The sequence below is a fragment of the Hyaena hyaena genome, unplaced genomic scaffold (assembly GCF_003009895.1).
Source record: "Hyaena hyaena isolate Hyena2069 unplaced genomic scaffold, ASM300989v1 scaffold_189, whole genome shotgun sequence".
In the NCBI taxonomy this organism is placed as follows: domain Eukaryota; kingdom Metazoa; phylum Chordata; class Mammalia; order Carnivora; family Hyaenidae; genus Hyaena; species Hyaena hyaena.
The window spans coordinates 1647373-1669314 of record NW_024080821.1 but is presented as its reverse complement, the minus strand read 5'-3'; the positions used below and the strand labels follow the sequence as shown (position 1 = coordinate 1669314).

The following is a 21942-nucleotide window of genomic DNA, read 5'->3' as shown; positions in this document are numbered from 1 at the left end:
AGTGGGGGGAGGGTCTTAAAAGGACAGGGAGTAGCTACATGATCCTGAACCTGAAGCCCAGCACCTGCTGCCACTGCATTCTGAGCACAAGGGCAGGTTGTGGGCCAGGTCAAGGTCAAGGCCCCACCTCCCAGCCCATTCCCCAGTTTGTTGTAGGAAGACCACACACACAGAGGTCTTTGTAAGACCACCAAGAGGGGCTCCTGATTTTTATAGCATGCATTTACCTAAGTCCTTACCAGGTTGAGGTTATATACTTACATTCACATAATAAGTCACACATAAATATGTTTAAGTTGCTGCAAGAAAAAGCTTCTGTCCACCAGCAGCTCACAATGCATATTGAAGAATTTCTGTCTCTCTCTCTCACACACACACACACACACACACACACCCTGCACGTTCTGAGCCCAATTTCAGAAGTGGGCAAACAGAACCCAAAGAAGGCTATCCCAAAGGCAACCAGAATTTTCTAAGGCTGCAACAGTGCATTAATGACATAAATTAAGATTCTAAACCCACGATGCCTCTGGGGGTGGAAAGGAACAGCAAGTCCCAGAGAGAGCAGAAGTCCTGGAAGCTGGAGCAAAGAGCTGGTAGAGATCAGACAAAAGGAGGCTGACCTTTACTGTCAAGGCAATGGGAACAAGTTGCAGCAGCTGCAACATGGCCAAAGCAGAGCAGGTCACAAAAGGCAAAGGCCTGGGCAATCCCCAAGTGACAACTACAGTCCAGTGCTGGCAGCTACTTTGTCACATGGGGCTGAGCACTTGAAATATGGTCAACATAATGAACTGAATTTTAAATTTTACTTAATATTAACTTCAGCTTAAATAGCCACATACAGGTAGCCAGTAGCTGCCTACAGGATGCGCAGTCCTACAGGGTATTCCCAGAATCCCCGAAGCAAACACAAGAGCTGGATAAATGCTGTGACAGCCAATGCCTACCTTGATGGGCAGTGTCTGGTGCTGCCGCTGAAGGTTGGGGGGTGGTGGTAGGCTGGGCCACTCGCCCTCAGCAGCATGGCTGGGGCCCAGAGGTCAGAGTGCCGGGGCCATGCCTCAGGGATGTTGATCTCAGCCCAGCCCTGATGTTCAAAGGGTTGTTACCTTGGTCCGTAGGGGCCTGTGTGAGCTGTGACTCATGTTGGCACCCTAAAGATTGCAAATTAGCTCACAGTGGGGCTCTGAGGTCCTGCCCTGCGCTGTCCCCCACACCCTTCATTGTGATGGCCCCACAGAGCAGCCAGGTGAGCCACTGTGGCCAGACCAACCCCACTCCCTGTTCTAGGTAGACCAGCTGTCCAAAAGTCATGGGCCACTTCCCGGGCTGCCCTCCAGGAAACTGGAGGCTTATTAGCCCAGTCCCATCTGGGCGGGAGAACCTGCTCAGTGAAGCCTTCTCCAGCTGGGTCTCCGGGTCTCTGGGTCTCTGGGTCTCTGGGTCTGGAGACCCAGAGCCAAATCTCACTGGCACCAGGTAAGAGCCAGGAATGAAAAATCCTATCTCCGGATATCATCTCAGATTAAGAGCTGGTCAATTACAAATTAAAGAAACTCCCAATTTGAAAAACTTGGTTAAAAAACCCAAAAAACTATGAACTCCACACAAAAGTGAAAGGCCCAGTCTCCCTCCTGCTGCTGACCAAACACACCTGACAGGTCCAGTCCCATTAGACTCCAAATGATAAGGGGGCGGGGGGGGGGGGCGGGAGTATTTTCTACAAAGGTCTTCACATTGCTTCATGTGGGAAGAATGTGGTTTTCAAAAACTTTAATAACGACTATGCTACGTCCACCCTGCCCCTCGTCCCCAGCTCTTGGCAACCAGCTTGCCTTACCAGAAACTTCTGACATTTCTGAGGACAGTGATAAAGGAGGTGCCAGGGAAGTGTTCCTGGGTACCCAGAACTGCTGCCCGTGACCACAGAACCCTACCCAAGACTGCCCAGAAGGTATGAAGCTGTGCTCTGACAACAAGCTGACTCAAAACAGCTAACAGAAATGGCATGCCTTCAAAAGGAAAAGGGACACTTAGAAGGCTCAGTCGGTTAAGCAACCAGCCTCGACTCAGGTCATGATCTTGCGGTTTGGGAGTTCGAACCCCACGTCGGGCTCTGTGCTGACAGCTTGGAGCCTGGAGCCTGCTTCAGGTTGTCTCCCTCTGTCTAACCCTCTCAGCTTATGCGCGCACGCTTGCTCTCTCTCTCTCTCAAAAATAAACAAAATATTTTAAAAACTTAAAAAAAAAAAAAAGGAACACAAAAGATGGTGTGAGGCCTTTCACACCAGTGCCTCAGTCAGGTAGGCAGAGCAACAGGTAAGACACAGATTTTCCAAACGGCAGACAGTAGAATACGACCAACTCAGAAATCATATAAAGGCCTAAGGGCATTTCTATTCAACAAGGATTTACAGGCAGCCACAAGGTACAAAGCGCAGTGGGATACAGAAATGAAACCGAAATGAATCAGACAAATGCACTTTTGAGGCATTTTCAAGTCTTTCACAGTTTCTTTTGAGAAAAGAAAAAACAAAACAAAACAAAACAGTAACCTTCTTCTTCAATGGGCCTGTTGCTGCTACACTCTGCCACTAACCAAGTGACGACCTTAGTCCAAGGGTCAGGCAAGTATCCTGGCTGGGCGACAAACAGGAATCAGGCTGCCAGTTCCCACAGATTGGAATGCTCTGATATCCTGGGGTGGGAGATGACAGGTTAGAAGCCTGAATGCCAGCGCTGTGAGAGCCCAGGGGGCCTCGGTTGTCCCATTCAGTACGCCAACTTTCATTCAATACCCATTTTCATCATTACATGATGCCCAAATCCAGAACCCCTTCTGGCTGCATTCTTCTATGGAATAGATCTGCTGCTGGCATGGGGGAAGGGGTCTGGGCGCCGTGCAGTCTTTGCAGACTTTCTACCAACTATCGCATCTCCAGCCACACCCCAAATCCATGCCTTCTAAGGGACTTGTGCATCAACCAGCTTCCTCCTTGCCGGCTGCCTACTCTCCCCCACTTTTCCTCAGCAAGCTACTGAAAGACAAGGGAGTAAATCAAGAAAGGAGGGGGCACCCACCCGCAAAGCAACACAACCAAAGGGAAGAATGGATTCCCAGGATAAAGGGGAAGCAGAGCCGGGGACAGGTGCTTCCCAGGAGCAACACTAACCAGTGGAGAACCTGGTATGCTGAAGCTCGAAGAGGTGCTCTGGCAGCAAGGGCCAAGGCCCTTGAAGGGTCAGAGAACTGGGGAGACAAAAAATGAAGCTCAAGAAACACAGCAAATTACAAGGGCCAGGGAGGACACAAGAAAGGAAATATGAACACCAAGAACTTCGCTGTCATAAGCAATACTTGTGTCATAATGTACACTCTGAATGGACACTTGACTAGAAGTTGTGCTACCTCTATACCAAGACGAGGAGAGAAAAAAAGTGCAGGAATGAGCCAAGTCCTTGCCTTCCAGAGTAGAAAACCAAGTCAAATAATATTTTTAAAAATGGAAGGAAGGAAGGGAGGGAGGGAGGGAGGGAAAGGAAAGGAAAAGGACACCATTTAGAAATACAGACGTAAATGGTGGGGAAGACAGCTAGAAGAATCGAGGGCCGCTGCCTCTGGACAAGAGGGCAGGTCAGGAAGCACTTGGGGCAAAGGGCTGCTCTTTCAAACCTTGTGTAGAGTTAAAAGTCAGATCTTTCTACAAGTAATGCCTTGATAACACAAAAAATACATTCTTCACTGTTAGAGAGCAAGGGATGCTGTATTACCACAGAGCTTTAGGATTCTTGTTAAGCAGCAGAACAAATGTGCAGGGTCAACTCATCTATGTATAAACTTATAATGCTTTGATTTGCCCATACTTGATACCCATTCTGCTTCAGAGACCCCTAACGGCCCTGCTGACATAACAGGGGTAACAACGACTGACGACAACTGACAACTGACGACAACTGACGACAACTGACAGTAAGCCTCTCCCCCTCCACCCCCCGTCCCCCCGCCCCACGGCATCTGCTCTCCCCACCCAACTGAGGTCTAGCAGGCAGCAGGCAGCAAGACCCCTCAGGGCTGGTCAACCGTTCATTCATTTTTGGGGAGGGAGAGGGAGAGAGAGCGAGAGCGAGAGCGCGAGCGAGCGCATGCAGATGGGCAGGGTGGGGTGGGGGGGTGGAGTAAATCACTAGCAGGCTCCCTGATATCAGCGCAGAGCCTGACACAGGTCTTGATCTCACCAACTGTGAGATCCTGACTTGAGCTGAAATCAAGAGTCTGATGCTTAACCAACTGAGCCACCCAGGTGACCCAGGGCTAACCATTTAATGAAGATTTTAATTCCTACCATAAGCCAAGTTCCATAGGAGAGGGGGCAGGGGGAGGTGGTGGAAAGAGCCCTCAGAAAGCAAAGGTGGAAGGAGAGGCAAGGAGTCACATTTCAGATAAGACACTACAAAGATGCAGCAACCCAATGGGATAAAACTGCAGCATCTCTCAAGGGCATCAGAGAAGGGACCCCAAGCATCCCCTGTACATAATGAATTAACGTATGCATCTGGAAGGGGACTAGCTGGGAGACAGTTGAGAAAGTCATGTTCTGTGTTCTGTAGTTTATATAAGGGACCCAGGTTGAGAAAGGCTGGGTGAAATGTACCTGAAAGAGAGGGAGCTCTAAGCAGAAGGGTCAGGGCATGCCTCTCCGAAGAGGTAGCAAGGGTGCTGGAACAGCAAGGGGGCAGCCGTGCCAAGGTCTGGGAGGACAAAAAGGAGAGGCAGAGAAAGTTCCAGGCAGGGAGAACATGTGCCAGAGTACTAAGGCAGGAACAAACCTGGCTGACTCAAGTAACAGCAAGAAGGGAAGGTGAAGATGAGGTCAGAGGGCTGCTACCAGAGAAATCGCTCTCTGCCATCACTGAGCAGAAGCTGTGCCGAAGGTCAAGAACCTGGAGGAAACCGGCGTGCTGAACTTTCTCTAGAGAGGGGAACCAGCTCGCCCAGGGAGCCAAGGAGCAGTAACTTCTTTTGTTTTTTCTTTTTGAGTGATGCAGTTTTGAATTTTATTTTTAAAATTGTATTTACTTAAGTAATCTCTACATCCAACATGGGGCTCAAACTCACAACCTCAAGATCCAGAGTCACACTCCCTTCCAGTTGAGCCATCCAGGTGCCCCTGTAGTTTCTTAATAAATAGAAGCGGATCCTCAAATCTATTTCAGAGACAGGGTGCCTCTGTGGCTGGCAGCACAGAGGTACACACTGCGTGAGTCCAGTAGGGGCTCACTTTCTATCGGAGTTCTCAGCTAATGCATCTGCCAGGAAGCCCTGAGGTCACACCACTCATTAGCCTGAGAGCCACCGCTAGGCCCAGACTCTCCCCCTGCGCACCCGCCCCCCCCTCCCCCAAAGAATCTGTTCCAAGAAGGCAGTCCAGCCCCCCGGGAGCAGATGGGAATGGATGCGTGCACACACCCTTGCCACTTCTTTGAATCAGACTTTGCAAAAACAACCTCGGTCTCCAGCCAACATAAACCATAGGCAACAGAGGACCTTATACGGCTAGAAGCTTTCTTAATCGGAAAAAGATAGATGGGCTGGAGTTGGCAGCTCCATGTTAGAGGAAAAGAGGAATAGAAAAAGAAGAAAAGACAAAATGGTGGTGAGGAGCAGAACTTCTTCATCAAACTCCTTTTCCCTCTCTCTCCGGCTTCAACAGCTCCCCAGTAAGAATTCCTAGTGAGGGGCACGGCTCTGCTGCCTTGCACGTTCTGTTTTGGTTTTTAAGCCAGAGGACACCAGTAATCAGGCTGCGAGCTGAACCACAGTTTTATAGAGTTTAGTGTCTGTGTGGAGGCCTGTTCTTGGGTCGGGTGACTTCCCATGAAAATGGCATAATGTCATTTCCAGAGAAATTGGCCATTGGAGCAACAAGGAATCCTAAAACCAGGGAGCTCTCTGGCTCCTGGGCTGTCTGTGTCACAGGCCCGCCTGGCCCAGCATCTGCCAGAGATCCGAACAGAAAAGGGAGCCCCCCAGGCCTGTTAGGCAGCCACTGGCCCATGCACAGTCACGACAGTTTCTAGAGTGACTTTATTCTCCTTCCTCCCCTGACTGGGAGACAGCAGCAGCGTCCGCACCAGTACCTGCCTGTATGCTGAAGCCAAAGCCACATGCACTTGGCCTTCCCAAAGGATGCCACCTGCTAAAAATAGCAGGACAGCACAAGCTTGGCTGGTGGGCCTCACCAAAGTCAAAGGACAAAGCAAAGAGGTTATTCTAGCACAGCCTTTTCTCACCAGAGCCCAGGCACATCAGGGAGCAGCAAGTCACTCCAGCTTCTTCCTCTTGGGAGGGACATGAGGAAAGGACGAGAAGGCGGTCCATGAAAGACAGATGTCCACTGAGCCAGGCCGAGGCTGGAGGAGCAGGGGTGGGTGTGCTGAGGACTGGGCTCGAGCCGACCTGTGGCTTCCTCCAACACAGACAGACCAGGCTACACCCAGGTGACAGCCTGCTGAGGGCCAGGGAATGGGTCTCATGACCTCCACGTGAGGTCTGACAGGCCACATTATTAGCCAAGGAATGAGTGACTTCAAGGTTGTCTTTTCAACCAGGTGACTGAACTACACGGTAGCCTTCGGAGCAGCCTTCCAGGCCCTCAGGCCCAGCGGCCCAGCCTACAAGGCTGTCTTAGTCATTATTTGTGCAGCTCTAAGGCACTGACTGGACGGTTGCATAATTCATAGCTAAAACATGACTTTGGAAAGACGAAGTAGGATCCTGAACTTGCTTCCCATAAAATAAAAATATCTTGTAAAATGGATTGTGAATATCTCCTTCATAGGGCTGTAACAAGACAGACCGGACTCAAAACACCGAACAGCCTGACTCCGTTTGTGGGATGAAGGATTTTAATCTTTTAAAAACCCAGCTTCATTTTCTGGATGATGATGGAAGGAGTCACAGGGCCTCGAAGCATGGACTGAAGAGAGAAGCCTGATCATGTCCAAACAGTGTCCAGGGATCAGCTTAGCTTTTTCAGGGCCTCAGTTTCCTCACACACAAACCAGAAGTACTTAACCTCATAGGGTTGAGATAAAATAAAAAGGAAATATACTTGACTCTTGAACACAGGTTTGAACAGCATGCATCCACTAGCATACCGATTTTTGGATACAGTACAGCACTGTTTTCTCTTATTATTTTCTTAATAACATTTTCTCTTTTCTGGCTTTATTGTAAAAATATAGTATATAATACGTATTACAAAATACATGTTCACTGACTACCTATGTTCCCGTAAGGTTTCCAGTAGACAGTAGGTTATTATTAGTAGTTCTGTTTCTGGGGAGTGAAAAATTATACATGGATTTTAAAAAATTTTTAACGTGTATTTATTTTTGTGAGAGAGACAGAGACAGGCAGAGTGTGAGCAGGGGAGGGTCAGAGAGAGAGAGACAGAATTCAAAGCAGGTTCCAGGCTCTGAGCTAGCTGTCAGCACAGAGCCTGATGTGGGAGCTTGAACTTACGAGCTGGGAGATCATGACCTGAGCCAAAGTCAGACACTTAACCGACTGAGCCACCCAGGCCACCCCTACATGGATTTTTTTTCACTGTCCATTGGTCCCCCTAATCCCCATGTTGTTCAAGGGTCAACTATAATTTGAAAAACACCCTACTAAGACGCCAGGTATACAGTAGGTACTCAATAAGTACCTGTTATGCACTCTATGCTTTCTGGCTGGCTCCAAAAAAAGAGAGCTCTCACATCATATGCCAAAGGTCAGTCTAGCAGGGTTCAAACTAAGCATGCCCAGGACTAGATGAGGGGGTATCTGGAAATAAAGCTGACTCCCCAGAGCTAGCCCCATGCCAACACTTCAGGACCCCCACCACGTCCCAACTCTCCCCAGTGCCCTCTGTAAAAACAGGCCCCCTAATACACAGACAGACTGGAGGGGCAGACTGAAAAGGGTGTTTGTGTCTGCAAATCTGGTTCAGCACTGGTCACACAGTGGGAGCCTCAGGTCATCAGGTGGGTGAAGGACCAAGTAGCAAATCTGCTGACTTCTGAAGAACAAGGACAGTGAGCACAGGCCTCAGACAACCAGCAGGGACCTTCCTGATAATAAGTTCTCAAACCAAAAGGGCTTTCTGAGGGCTTAGCAGCTGTCCCTCCTGCTTCATGCTCCCATCTCTAGAACTGTTTCATAACTGACCACTGCCCTCCCAACTGGCAGACTTGCTTCTTTTTTTTTTAACGTTTATTCATTTTTGAGAGAGAGCGAGAGCATGAGAGCGTGCACTCATGAGTGGGGGAGGGGCGAGAGACGGAGACACAGGATCCGAAGCAGGCTTCAGGCTCTGAGCTGTCAGCACAGAGCCAGACACAGGGCTGGAACTCACAAACCATGAGATCATGACCTGAAGTTGGACAGTTAACCAACTGAGCCACCCAGGCACCCCCAGAACTTGCTTCTTAACATGCCATGGAGAGAGCTGACAAATAATTTGTCACCAAAGCTGTTGGATTTGTGGACTACAGAGGACTAAGACCAAACACATGATACTTTATACGGTGAGCCAATTAAGCTTTTAGAGGTGGCCAAAGCGAAGACCAGTGCTGTCCTCCAGAAACTTCTGTGATGGTGAAAATGTTCTAGGCCTGCACTGGCCAGTACTGGCCACATGAGGCTACTGAGCACTTGAAAGGAGACTAACATCACATTTTTAATGGAATGGATTCTTAAATGTTATTTAATGCTTAAAAGTTTAAATTGAACCAGACACACATGACTAGTAGCTACTGTATAGGGCAAGGCAGCTTCTAGACCCTCCCCCACAAGGATAAATTTAGGAGATGAGAATAGAGATATAATAAAAAATAATAATAATAAGGGGCACCTGGCTGGCTCAAAGGAGTGTGCGGCTCCAGATGTCAGGGCTGTGAATTCGAGCAGGGTGTAGCAACTACTTAATAAATAAAAACTTAAAAAAATATATTTAGCACAGTAGCACCTTAGATCTAAAAAGTACTTGAGATGCACTTAAAACAATAGACTGTGGCATTCTTTTTAGGCTTTGACTTACACTATCCACGGAGCCATGCATCCTAGCCCAAACCCCTCCTCCCCCCCCATACACAATCCTGCAGGCACCCCCTCCTTGCAGCAGCCCAGAGACACTCTAGATGATCCCCAGGCCCCAGAAAGGTCTAGGACCACTGCTGGGCTTCAGTCCTGAAAGCTGCACCCAGTCCTCACCCCCAAGCCCAGGGCTCCTGTCAGCTAAAACCAGTGGAGAAACAAGCCTCGTGAACCCTTAGCACTGCACATCACTTCCAGAACTCACCTGGGACCCTGCTGTGTTCCTCAATGCATGGGCTTCCATAAGTCCCAGCTAAGTGAAGGCAGCCAGCCAGTATTACCAGATGGGCAGAGAATGTTTACTATCAACTCCTACAAACTACCAAACCGAGCCGCAGAAATAACCAAATGGCCAGGTTTCAGACTGAACCATTTAGAACCATTTAGTAAGAGGAAAAGAAAATTAAGGAAAAGGACTCCTTGAACGCTACTTATACTGAGAGCCAGTCTTCAAAATGCTACATGATAACATACACTTCTTTGCTGCAACAATCTGCTTAGAAAGCAACAGAAAGGTTAGGAGAAAAGCCCATGGATTTGACTATTCCTTGGTTCTTCTCACAAAACCCTTCCAGAGAACCTAATTTAAGTGCAAACCCACACTTGTCAGTTTCTCTACCCCTCAATTTGTATTTTTATTAGCCATTGAAACAACCCTGATTGACCTCCAGCTTTACCCTCCTCAATTGTACTCAGAGGTGTGAGGATTAAAGGATTAGAGAGGTGTTTTCGTGTGACTCTTCCAGCACAGACAGTAATGGTCAAAGAAAAGGCATCCTTTAAATTATAGTTCCCACATTCCCACTAGCTACCTCTCCAGCCAGTCTGTCCCTACTCAAAATATTGTCAATGTTCCTGTTTTCCAAAGCCCAAATTTAAAATCAGTATTGGAGCCAGCAGCAGGTCTGCTCTGTGGAGTGCCACATACAATGGGTACTTAAAGTTAAATGATCATAAAGGTGAAACCTGCATGAGGCATTACACCAGAAAGGGTTGTGGAGAAAAGAACTCGCTTTAGGAAGCAAAATTAAAGATTAAAATACATCCCACACAGATTAGCAACTCCAATAGCAGGACATGATTTCAATGGGACAAGGGGCTCAGAGGCCCCCTGCCTCCCCAGAGCAGAGGAAAACAGAATGGCACGCAGAAGGTATGAGCTCATACACAAAAATGCTGACTTCCTCACAAGAGCACAACAGACCAAGCTACAGAGAGGTCCTCTCTTCGAGACTCACAGGGAAGATTAGGAAGGAGTGGCCTGGGGACAATGGGCTAGAAGGCACCAGCTAGCTGGCCAGGCACAGGGGGATTCTGCTCCTCAAAACCCTGAAACCTGCACTTGACCAAGTCATGTCCCAGGCTAGAGCCAGGTAGCACGGTATCAGGAAACCAATTTGGTTTCCTTCCAACCAAGTTTTAGGATGGGGGGGGGAGAAATGGTGATTTAATAAAATCCAAATCACCCAAGTGATTCAAAAGATTTTAACATTAATCTCACAGATTCTTTTGGAGGGAAATAAACAACACTTAAACGACCCTCATGAACCAGGCACAGGGCCCAGTCCCAAATAGTATCTCAGTCTGTCTTGAGGATGAGAGGGAACACTGTGAAGACTAAAACTAGCCTTCACACACAAACCATGGCCATGGCCAGGCCTGGGTCTGTCTGATGCCCAGGGATAATCTGGATCACCAGTTAAAGTGAAACAAGCTGCTTTAAAATATTGATGCTTGGCAACCTTACACTGGAGATAGATCCACTTGACACCTGGGCAGGCCACTTTGACAGCAGACACCTACAGTCACCCAGCAGTGACCAAATGTGAACGTACTTCCCAGAAATAGCTGGGAGGAAGGCTCCAGAGATTCAGAGACATCTCATTCAAGGGCTTAGATGGGATCAGTTCCCAGCAAATTTTGGGCCATCACCTAGCCATGGGCATAACAATGGAGCCTGTTTAATTCAGATAGGCACTGAAGCTTCAGAGATTTGCAAATCTGTAGGATCAAAAAGACCACCTCTACCTAGACCCATACTTCTGAGAATATACCCAGGAATTAGGACCCAGAACCCACAAAACTAGTTAAGAGGTGAAAGAGGTTAAAGTTCAACACAAGTCAAAACCCTCCACAAAGATAACTTCTCATTTCCAGTGCTCAGAAAGCCGTTATTTATTTATTTATTTATTTATTTATTTACTTTGTAATCTCAACACCTAACATGGGGTTTGAACTCACCACCCTGAGATCAAGAGTCGCATGCTCTATGGACTGAACCAGCCAGACACCCCTCAGAAAGTTTTAAATAATCAGCAGGTGAACCACTGGAATGTCAGGAACAGAGAAATCAGATAACTAGCAGATCTTACTCATGCTCTATTCCTTTCAAAGCTGCTCTGTGCCTTTAAGAGCAAAGGGGATGGGTGGTGCTTACTAAGAGTCCAAGCTTTGCTTTCTGAATAGAGTTGAAAAAAAAAAAAACTAATTTGGGAAGGACTTGGTTACAAGAGCAAAATAAGGTTACTAGTTGCCAGAATTAATAGCTTTTCGTGAATGGGGTTCCTTGATCAGTAATTGTCACAAAGGGGTTGGGGGCGGGGAGGTGGATAGCAAGCCAACAGATATGACGATACTAGGTGTCCAGCAGCCCAGATTTCCCCGCAGGAGATAAATTTAAACACCAAGTCCCTGCACTTCAGTACGGGAAGGACACCTAGTTTAACCTGATTGCTCTGCCCATACCCTCTCCCCGGCTCCAGCAGCCTACACCGACACCTGGAGAGAAGAGCACCGGGTTTGTGTTAGCGGCGGCCGTGCGGCGGAAAGGCGCCCGCCAACCCGGGCATCTCTGCAGGAGAGGAAGATCTCGAAATGCCCAGGGCTCCCAGCACTCCCGGTTCGGTTCGGCACCGCCCACTACCAACAGCGCCGTTCCTCCCAGAAGCCTCACTAGGAGGGGCACGGGGACCGACTGTACCCTCGGGCACAGAACAGTGCAACCGAAGAGAGAGCCTGCCCCGGGGGCGTTCAGACCACAGCCTCCCCAAGCACATTCGGACCCGTAACCCCGAAACTAGCCTGGTCCCCCCAGACCTCGGGCCTAGCCGGGAAGGGTGCCTGCCGAGCGGGGCACGTGACCCACGCGCCCCCGGGGATGAAGTCAGCGGGCACACAGCGCCGGACAGCCTCCACCTCCCCGGACACCCTTCGAATGGGCCGCAAATGCTAATCCTCTTGAGGGACAACAAGCCTTTGACTTCGGGACCCTAAGTCTGCTCCAACGGTTCCTTCCCCCGAAACAGGGTGTCCCCCGAAACAGGACACCACCGGTGTCCTAGCCCATCGTCCCCGTTCCGCAAACCAAGCCTCTTCCCACTCTCCGGGCTAGATTCCCAACTGGGTTTGCCACCGCCGGGCCTACGCGGGGAGGAACGCAGCGCGATCTAAGGGGGCCCAGAAGTTGGGTAAGGTTCCTGAAGTGACCAATTCAACTCCAGCCTTTCAGGAGGAAGAAAGGGGTGCCCGCGGGCCTCGGGGCACCTCCTCGCCCTTACGAGCACCTGGCCCTGCCCACAACCCGCCCCGCCGCCGCCTTTCCCAGCTCAGACTTGGGTACACACGACCTTTGAAAAGTAAACGCGTGTGGGGTTGGGCGACCTTGGGTGGGACGCGCTCGGGTCTGTCTCCCGGGAGGGTGTGCGCGCTCCGGGAAAGTTCAGCCCGCAGAAGGGTGCCCCGGCGCCGCGTCCGAGCCCACCCACCCAGAGGACGGCGACGCGTGTGGGGGGCAGCACGCGGCCGCAGAGCACCGCGCCAGCCGCGCACACGCGATCTGTCAGCAGGAGCCCGCGGGTAGACAACCCTGGCGGGGGAGGACGAGGGGACGCGCAGGCGACGGCAGGGAAAGAAGGGCCTGCTTGACAGCAGGCGGCGGGCCGGGACCCTCCGCACGCGCGCGGCGTCCGCAGCCCCAGGCCTCCGGGACACCCGGGGCGCGCGTCACACACCGCACCTGCACCCTAGACTCCCCTCCACCCGACGGCGCCGCCCTCGGGGCCCTGGCAGGTGGTCCCCGGTCCAGTCTCCCCGGCGCCCCAACTCACCAGGTCCTCCGCGACAGTCGGGAGGCAGAGTCCTCGCCAGCCGCCGCCGCCCCCCTCCCCCCGGGCCCAGACGCCCAGCCCCGCTGCGCCGCGACCGCTCCCCCACGTGCTTGCCCAGGCCGGAGGAACACAGAGACATTAAATACTGAGGACGCGCAGCTACGTGCCCGCGGCGCGACGCAAAGCCCCGCCCCCCGCCCTCGTGCCCCCGCGCCGCCTCGCTCACCTGCGCGTGCGCGCGCCGCCCGCCGCTCCCGCCGGCGCTTCTCCCAGCTGCGCCAGAAAGGGCGCGGTCTAAAGCGCTCCACCAACATCCCGCAGCCACCGCCCGCATCCCGGCCTAGCTCGGGCTCTCGCGAGATGAGCTGTAATCTCGGAGGGCCTGGGAAAAGGGCCCTGGCTGGAGCTCGGGCTGCGCGGCGGAACCTCAGCGGTCAGCCCCGCGAGGGCACCGCGGAGTCCCCTGCGTCGGCTCGGGGCGGTCTCGAGGCGTCGGTTAGACCATCTACCCGTCTGGTCGTGGAGAGCCCCCTGGAGGGCGGGCCGATGAGGGGCAGGGCTCTCCTTGTTCCCCATAACCGTCGGTACTTTGTAATACATAGTCAGATGGCCATTAATAATTGCTCAGTAATAACTGCATAATGGGGAGTACCTGGCACTACTCAAATGCAACTTTTTTGCCCATTTTTCGCAACTTGGTGATGCTGAACCGAAACGCTTTCCTCTAAATGGGTTTGGTTTTTGGAAGAATTACTACAAAGAGATGGTCACTATGAGTCACTAACTGCCAGGAAACTTGGGAAAATAAATTGCCACCGGACAAGTGGACAAGATGGGGTCGCGGCTGGCCAGGCCTGCTCTCAATCCCAAGACACGGGGACTTTAAGTAAACATTTGGGCAAAATATAGATCATACTAAGAACCAACCAGTAAAATTACTTGGGAAAGGCTTCATCTTCATTGACGATCAAAATTTAAATTTAAGTAACAATGAGATACTATTTACCCATTGAGTTTTAAGTATATGTACGTATATATATACACTTAAGTATATATATATGATTCCCAAATGCATGCTGCCATCAGTGTTATGCAGGAAACAAAGAGAAAGTTGAAACAGGAAAGACATAGCAAGGTTTTATGGTTCCAGAAGGCTTATGGTAAAATTTAAACTGAAACCTTCCAGATAAGAAGGAGCCAGCCTTGCAAATAGTATTTGGGAATAAGGATTGGGAAGTATTCCCAGCAGAAGCAACAACACAGGCAAAAGTAGGAAACAGCTTTCGTTGAATGGAGATCAGTATGGACGGCCTATAGTGGGGGCTGGTCTCAGTGCAGACATAGAGGGAGGAGGGATTTTTGTGGGGAGAGGGTAAGAAAAGTAGCCCAGCTTATAAGTTATAGTAAAGCCTGAGTTCCGTTCTACTCTGCTCAGCCCCCAAGCATGTGTCCACCTCAGCGTCTTTCCACTTGCTGTTCCCTCCAACTGGAATGTTCTGCAGAGCTCCCTCACACACCTCTTACAAGTCCTTTGCTAGATGGTCATCTGCTTAGTCTCAGTAAAACCTTCCCTGGTCTCCCTATTTAAAATTGTAATCACACACACACGCACACTTCCCTGTCCTTCACCTCATCTTTATTTTTCTGCATAGCACTTATCGCTGTCTATATACTATATACTTCATTTATTCACAAGTGGAAACATTACTGAGGGCATGGCCCACGGAGGGCATTCAGTAAAAAGGTATTTAGTGAATGAATGGGAAGCCATTAAAAAAAGGTTAAGTAGAGAGTGCTACAATGTAATTTCTGTTTTTATTTTTATTTATTTATTTATTTATTTATTTATTTATTTATTTTTATTTCTAGGAGAGAGAGAGAGAGACAGCGTGAGCAGGGGAGGGTCAGAGAGTCACAGACTGAAACAGGCTCCAGGCTCCGGGCTGGCAGTCAGCACAGAGCCCGACGCGGGGCTCGAACCCACGAACCGCGAGATCATGACCTAAGCGAAAGTCGGACGCTTAACCGACTAAGCCACCCAGGCGCCCCTATTTCTGTTTTTAAAAGGGAACTGAAGGGGCGACTGGGTGGCAGGGTTGGTTAAGCATCCGACTTCAGCTCAGATCGCGATCTCATGGTTCATGAGTTCGAGGTTCATGAGTTTAAACCCCGCGTCAGGCTCAGTGCTGACAGCTCAGAGCCTGGAGCCTGCTTGGGATTCTTTGTCTCCCTCTCTCTCTGCCCCTCCCCCACTCATCCTCTTGCTCAGGTGTGCGCTCGTGTGTGCTGGCTCTCTCTCAAAATTATAAACATTAAAAAAATTTAAGGGAGCTGAAGGGGCACCGGGGTGACTTGGTCAGTTAAGCATCTGACTCTTGATTCCGGTTCAGGTCATATTCTCATGGTTTATGGGTTTGAGCCTCTCAACTGGCTGACAATGTGGACCCTGTTTGGTTTCTCTCTCTCTGCCCCTCCCCTGCTTGCGCATGAGCTCCTTCTCTCAAAATAAATAAACTTTAAATAAGTAAATACTGCCGTTAAAGGACTAGAAGACCAGTACAGACATAGGGACACCAATAGGGAGGCTGCCCCAGTGGGCGGGTTGAGAAATGGTGCCGGCCTGCTAGGAACCATGGCAGTGGGTATACAGAGACTGCTTTGGATACAATGTATCTTTTGGAAGTAGTAGCAACAAGATTACCTCACTCATGTTATTGGGGGTAAGGAAAAGGGAATGGCGAATGACGCTTCCTCTGGCTTGAGTCACTGTGTGAAATGGGGTACAATTTACTGAGATGAAGGAAGATGGGGGCAGTGAATCACTGGTTACATTTTGGACCCACTGAGTTTATACTGTTTGTGCGATCTTCAAGTGAAAATAAGTAGTTAAGTTGTATATGCAATCTGGAGCTCAGAGAAGTGGTCCAGGTGGGAAAACCAACATGTATTGAAAATCATGTAAAAAGTGGATATTTTAAAGATGCCCTGGTGGTGGTGGAAGGATGGAATGTGTACAGGAAAGAAACTAAGAGAATGACGTCCAGGCAGTTATGTCCTGAAAGCGTTGGAAGGTATAAAACGGGGAGAGGGAGGAAATAGAAGAGGGAGATGAGACTGTGAATGTGTTCATGAGGAGGGACAGAAAAGCAGCGGGAAATGAGATCAATATGTTAGTTCTACCCTATGTGTGGGCACATGAGCAAAGCCTTCCAGAACAGAAGGAATGAAGGAAGAAATGAAGGGTAACTGGAATACTAGGGAAAGTGCAAAATACAAGTCACAGCAGGAAAGCTGAAAACACAGGATTAACTATAATCACAGCCACAGATCAACCCAACAGCTGTGGCTGAGAAGGAGGCGGCCACAAGGTCAGGGCCGTGCACGGGTCACAAGGTGGCCCTAGTATGAAATTAGAAGGTGGAGGAATGAGAAGGGAGGTGACAAAGGAAGGTAATCCTAAAACCTTAGCCCTGAGGGGAAGAGGATGACTCGATCAGACTGAAATTTTAACATCAGCTCAAAATGGGCAAAGTCTGCTTAAGACAGAGATTTAAAGCTAGGATGCATAAAACAGCTTCAAAGGTATTTGCAAGCCCCCTGAAATTGCTCACATGATTTTGTAAGTATCAGGTTTTCCTGTGGAAATAGTTATGGATAGCTTCTATCAGATTCTCTAATCTTGATATTAAAATAATAATAATAATAAAGGGGCACCTGTGTGGCTCAGTCAGTTGAACATCCAGCTTCGGCTCAGGTCATGATCTTACGGTTCGTGGGTTTGAGCCCCCATGTTGGGCTCTGTGCTGATGCCTTGGAGGCTGGAGCCTGCTTCCTATTCTGTGTTTCCCTCTCTCTGCCCTTCCCCTGCTCATGCATTGTCTCTCTCTGTCTCTCGAAAATAAATGTTAAAAAAATAAGAATTAAGAATCCGGTAATGGAGTAAGACAGAAGGTAACACTCTATGTTAAAAAAAAAAAAAAAAAAGGAAGGGCACCTGGGTAGCTCAGTCGGTTAAGCGTCCGACTTCGGCTCAGGTCATGATCTCATGGTTTGCAGGTTCGAGCCCCACGTCAGGTTCTGTGTTGACAGCTAGCTTAGAGCCTGGAGCCCGTTTCAGATCCTGTGTCTCCCTCTCTCTCTGACCCTCCCCTGCTAACGCTGTCTCTCTCTCTCTCTCTCAGAAATAAATAAAAAAACATAAAAAAAAAAAAAGGGAATATGTCAATCAGAAGGAGGAAGTGACAAAACATCCCAAGGAAGCAAAAAAAGCAGGGGAGTGGGTAGTGCCCATTGAAGAGAAAAGGTACCATATCCAATCTAATCAAGACACTGCCCTCTCTGGTAAGTGGAAATGGTCAGATCAGAACCCAATGCTATTATTCATTTAAATCCTATAACTCTGCTCCTCATTCGGATTCCATACCCAGCAAGCAACCCTCTGATAATTCTCTCCCAGGAGATAAGCCATGGCTGCACCTATGGCAGGCGCTGGTCCACCTTACGGGTAGATTTTGGTCATTGCAAATTACATAAATGGCTCTCTTGCTCTTTACATCTCCTATACCTTTGTGAGTATTTGTTGTTTGAGTTGGCTTTCAGTTCTGGGATGTGAACATGGTGGAGTTTCTGAGCCTGACATAAGGCTGAGTAAGGGCTTGGTATAAGACCATGACAACCTTCATCAAAACATCATCAATACATCATCTTGTGAGGCTTTTTTTTAATTTTAATTAGGCTCCACACCCCACATGGGGCTTGAACCCAAGACCCTGAGATCAAGAGTCACATACTCTACGGACTGATGCAGCCCAGCACCCCTGTGAGGCTCTTAAAAGTCAACCAGCTGTCTTCTTTTGGCAGCACATCTACCACCTTCAGGGGGCACATGTTTGAGAGATGCCCTGCCTTTCCTACTGGGAACATCTAGGGAAGGAACTTTCTCACTGCTAACAGGTACGGACTGTCTCCTTTATGAGCAGTCCAGTGAAGGAGTGTCCTTATGCCTTCAGTTTAACTGAATAAACAAGTGGAACTAAACCCCTCCCCTTCTCCACCGGTTCTGCCCCAAGACCATGTGTGTCTACAGAGAAGAGTAAATGATCTACTCCTATAGAAGTCAGTAGAGTTAGGGAATAATAATACTCATAGCTAACACTTAATGAGCACTTTAATGCCCAGCACGGTGCAAAGTACTTTCTCCGAATACTAGATTCTCTTGTTATGACGTTCCCATTCTACAGCCCATACACATAAAAGCAGCATTGGCAAACTTTTAACCTCAGAAATCTAGGGGCGCCTGGGTGGCTCTGTCGGCTGAGCGATCAACTTTGGCTCAGGTCATGATCTCACGGTTCGTGGGTTCAAGCCCCGCATCGGGCTCTGTGCTGACAGCTTGGAGCCTGGTACCTGCTTTGGATTCTGTGTCTCCCTTTCTTTCTGCCCCTCCCCTGCTCACACACTGTCTCTCGCTCTCAAAAGTAAACATAGGGGCGCCTGGGTGGCTTAGTCGGTTAAGCGTCCGACTTTCGCTTAGATCATGATCTCGCGGTTCGTGGGTTCAAGCCCCGCGTCGGGCTCTGTGCTGACTGCTGGCTCAGAGCCTGGAGCCTGTTTCAGAGTCTGTATCTCCCTCTCTCTCTGACCCTCCCCTGCTCACGCTGTCTCTCTCTCTTCTAGAAATAAATAAAAATATTTTTTAAAAAAGTAAACATAAAAAGAAAGAAAGAAATCTGTCTCGGAGCCCACGGATTAACCAACTCACTTCAGCGCTGCTAGCGGCCGACCAAGAGAACCAGCCAGCAGTTTTATATAAGAACATGTCTACTTCATGTTTGAATTGTGCCCCCTTACAAAAAATGTGCCGACGTCCCAACCCCAGCACCTCAGAATGTGACTTTATTTGGAAATAGAGCTGATGTAGATTTAAGTTAAGTTAAGGTCATGCCAGAGTAGATTTGACCTTTAATGCAATAGGACTAGTGTCCTCAAAGAGGACAGCCATGGGAAAATGGGAAACCACGGAGAGAACACCACGTGACAACAGAGGATTGGATTTATGCATCGGGAAGCCAAGGAATGCCGAAGATTGCCAGTGTATCAGAAGTGAAGAGACACTTCTCGAACACCTGGATTTTTTTACTCCTTCCCTGCAGAACCGTAAGACAGCAAATTTCTGTTGTTTTGAGCCACCCAGGCCAGGGTACTTGGTCCCTGCAGTGCTAAGAAACTGATACAGTGCCTTTCTTCCTTGTACGCATGGAAGCCAGGTAGTAAAAGGGAATGTGAAGTCACTCAGCAGGTGATAAAAGGGGGCTGTCCCCTTCCTCCCCTCTGGACCCAAAGTGTCCTGGCTTCCCAGGGCAGAGGCTCCATCCAAGTGGCTATGGTGAAGGGGCCTCAGATGGGCAGTACCTTGGCTCTGGCACCATTGTCGCCACATATTTCTTGGGAATTCTGACATATTTAAGATCTTGATTCTGGGGGCACCTTGGTGGCTCCGTCGGTTAAGCATCTGACTTCGGTTCACGTCATGATCCTGTGGTTCGTGCATTCAGAGACCCGCGTCGGGCTCTGTGCTGACCCCTCGGAGCCTGGAGCCTGGAGCCTGCTTCAGATTCTGTGTCTCCCTCTCTCTCTGCCCCTCCCCCACCCACGCTCTGTCTCTCTCAAAAACAAACATTAAAAAAAAAAATTTTTTTTAAGATCTTGATTCCAGTTCCGCTCAGTGGGCCCCCTGGAGGGATAGGGTTGGCAGTTTCCCAAAGCACCCCCGCCCCCCGCTCCTCTCAGCTTCTCCCAAGGGCAGTTCCATTTGGAGGTGAAGCCCAAGGAAGGTCTGTGAACTACTTCAGACAGGGTGAAGTTGTACCCAAAACCAATTTAGGTCCTTCAACTATAGCCAAGCTCGTGCATATAGAGAAGCAATTAGCTATCGGAGACTGTTACCTACTTCCTTTTATTCCATGGGAGCTACTTCCTTCTGGGCCAACTATTGGAATCCTCCCAGGATCCACCTGACCATGGGCACGGCCGTGTAGGGATGTTTGAATTGCTTGGACTCCATAAGAAAACTGCAGTGAGCCCTCTCTGGTAAGGTTTATAATCTGCTGTGCGGTGTTTGTTTTGTTAATTTGCATTTTTGTACACCATTGCAGCTGGGATTGTCTGAAAACCGCAAGATCTAGAAGTCTCAAATAACTTTGTGGGGGTGGGGATAGGAACTTTAGTGGGAATGAGAGCTTTTGCCAAGGGGACCCACCTCTAGGAATGACAGGGTGGAGCACGTAACAATATGCGAGTTCAAACACTGCACCCAAATATTCCGTTGTACCCAACCTCCACACACCCTCTGCGATTTCTCTGGAACCATTTTCTTGCTCTGTCTATTCTGGAGCCCAGCAAGTTTCTATCTTCTGTACAGTCAGGCACCCCAGTTTCCTACAATATCACGTGCTCTACCCAGAAGTGTCACTAGCCCCCACGGTGGCTTTGTGCAAATTAGGTAACAGGTGTCCTTTCCCCCAGACAGATACAGCTCTCTGCCAGGCTCCATGGTGAGCAGAATGCAATCACACAGCCTAGATTTCAGGCTCCACTTGCCCTTGGACTAGATGCCCTTGTGCAGGACACAAGCTGCACAACCCTCCATGACATTCCTGCAGTTGGGAGTGACTCCTAACAGAGCTAGTGCTGTCTACTATGACACAATCAGCCAGCCAGAGCTCCGGGGGTTCTGCGCACCACACTCTAATGGCTTTATTCATTTAATCCTCAAGGCCAAAGCCTATGCTATTGCCTTGTTCAGCACAGGGGTTTTTTGCTTGTTTATTTTTGTTTGGGATGGGGGGGCGTGGTTAGTTTTTTGTTTTTGTTTTGGAGTTTCTATTTAAGATTTTATTTTTAAGTAATCTCTACACCCCGCATGGAGCTCCAGCTTACATCCCTGAGATCAAGAGTCACATGCTTTACTGACTGAGTCAGGCAGGAGCCCCTAAACACAGGTATTTCAAAAACACTGGCAGACAGTCTCTCTTTTGCTGTCCTGCCCGCTGCTCCCTTGCAGAGTATTCAATAAACTTCTATATCCTTTGCTCTGCCTTGGCTGAATGCTTTCCCCGCCGCACCGCAGGCCTACACCCAATCAAGTCAGTGGCCCTCACCGGGATCTCTGCCGCCCAGGATTCTCCCTCGATTCTCTGAGAATTACTCAGGACTTCTTCTCAGTGGACCCATTCTAGTGCCCCTTGGGGGAACTGACAACCTCTGGGCGAGTTTATTCCTCAGTGAGGACCCAGGGGGAACCAACCAGCCGGACCACCCTGTCCCCCCTTGCCCATCAGAGGGATCCTTCCCTCCCTCTCCTTTCTCTTTTCAGCCCCTCGGCAGCCTAACCCGAGCACTCTCCAGACAACTGAAAGTCTGAGCTGAGCGGATAGGATGGCCCACGTCCTCTCCTCTCCCACTCAGCCCCCCTGAGGCCTCCATTCCTGGTGTGCGGTGCAATGGGCAGCGGCGGCTGGTCCAGGGCAAATCCGCACACGTTGCAGACTCGGTTGAGACCCTTCCCTGAAACCATGGACTCCCGGCCACCTTGCTTGTTTCAGCCCTCACTTTTATCCTTTGTCCCCCCAGGTCTGGCTGCCATCTTGATCTACAGGCAAAATAGGCTGCTATGGGCGTGAGTGAACCCAA

The 21942-nt window shown here is 49.6% G+C and overlaps 1 protein-coding gene across 6 annotated transcripts in view; it reads right to left on the bottom strand.

Annotated features, from left to right (window-relative positions):
• Window positions 1-13315, bottom strand: part of AKAP1 (A-kinase anchoring protein 1) — a 31864-nt gene extending 18549 nt beyond the window's left edge. For 2 of the 6 annotated variants that reach the window (XM_039241141.1, XM_039241142.1), the window contains exon 1: window positions 951-1129. The gene's annotated coding sequence lies outside the window, so the exon portion shown is untranslated. Of the gene's footprint in view, window positions 1-950; window positions 1130-6294; window positions 6490-13251 lie in introns of those variants that run through there. The other 4 variants (XM_039241140.1, XM_039241144.1, XM_039241143.1 and 1 more) reach the window with 4 other exon arrangements.
• Window positions 13316-21942: the final 8627 nt, after the last annotated feature.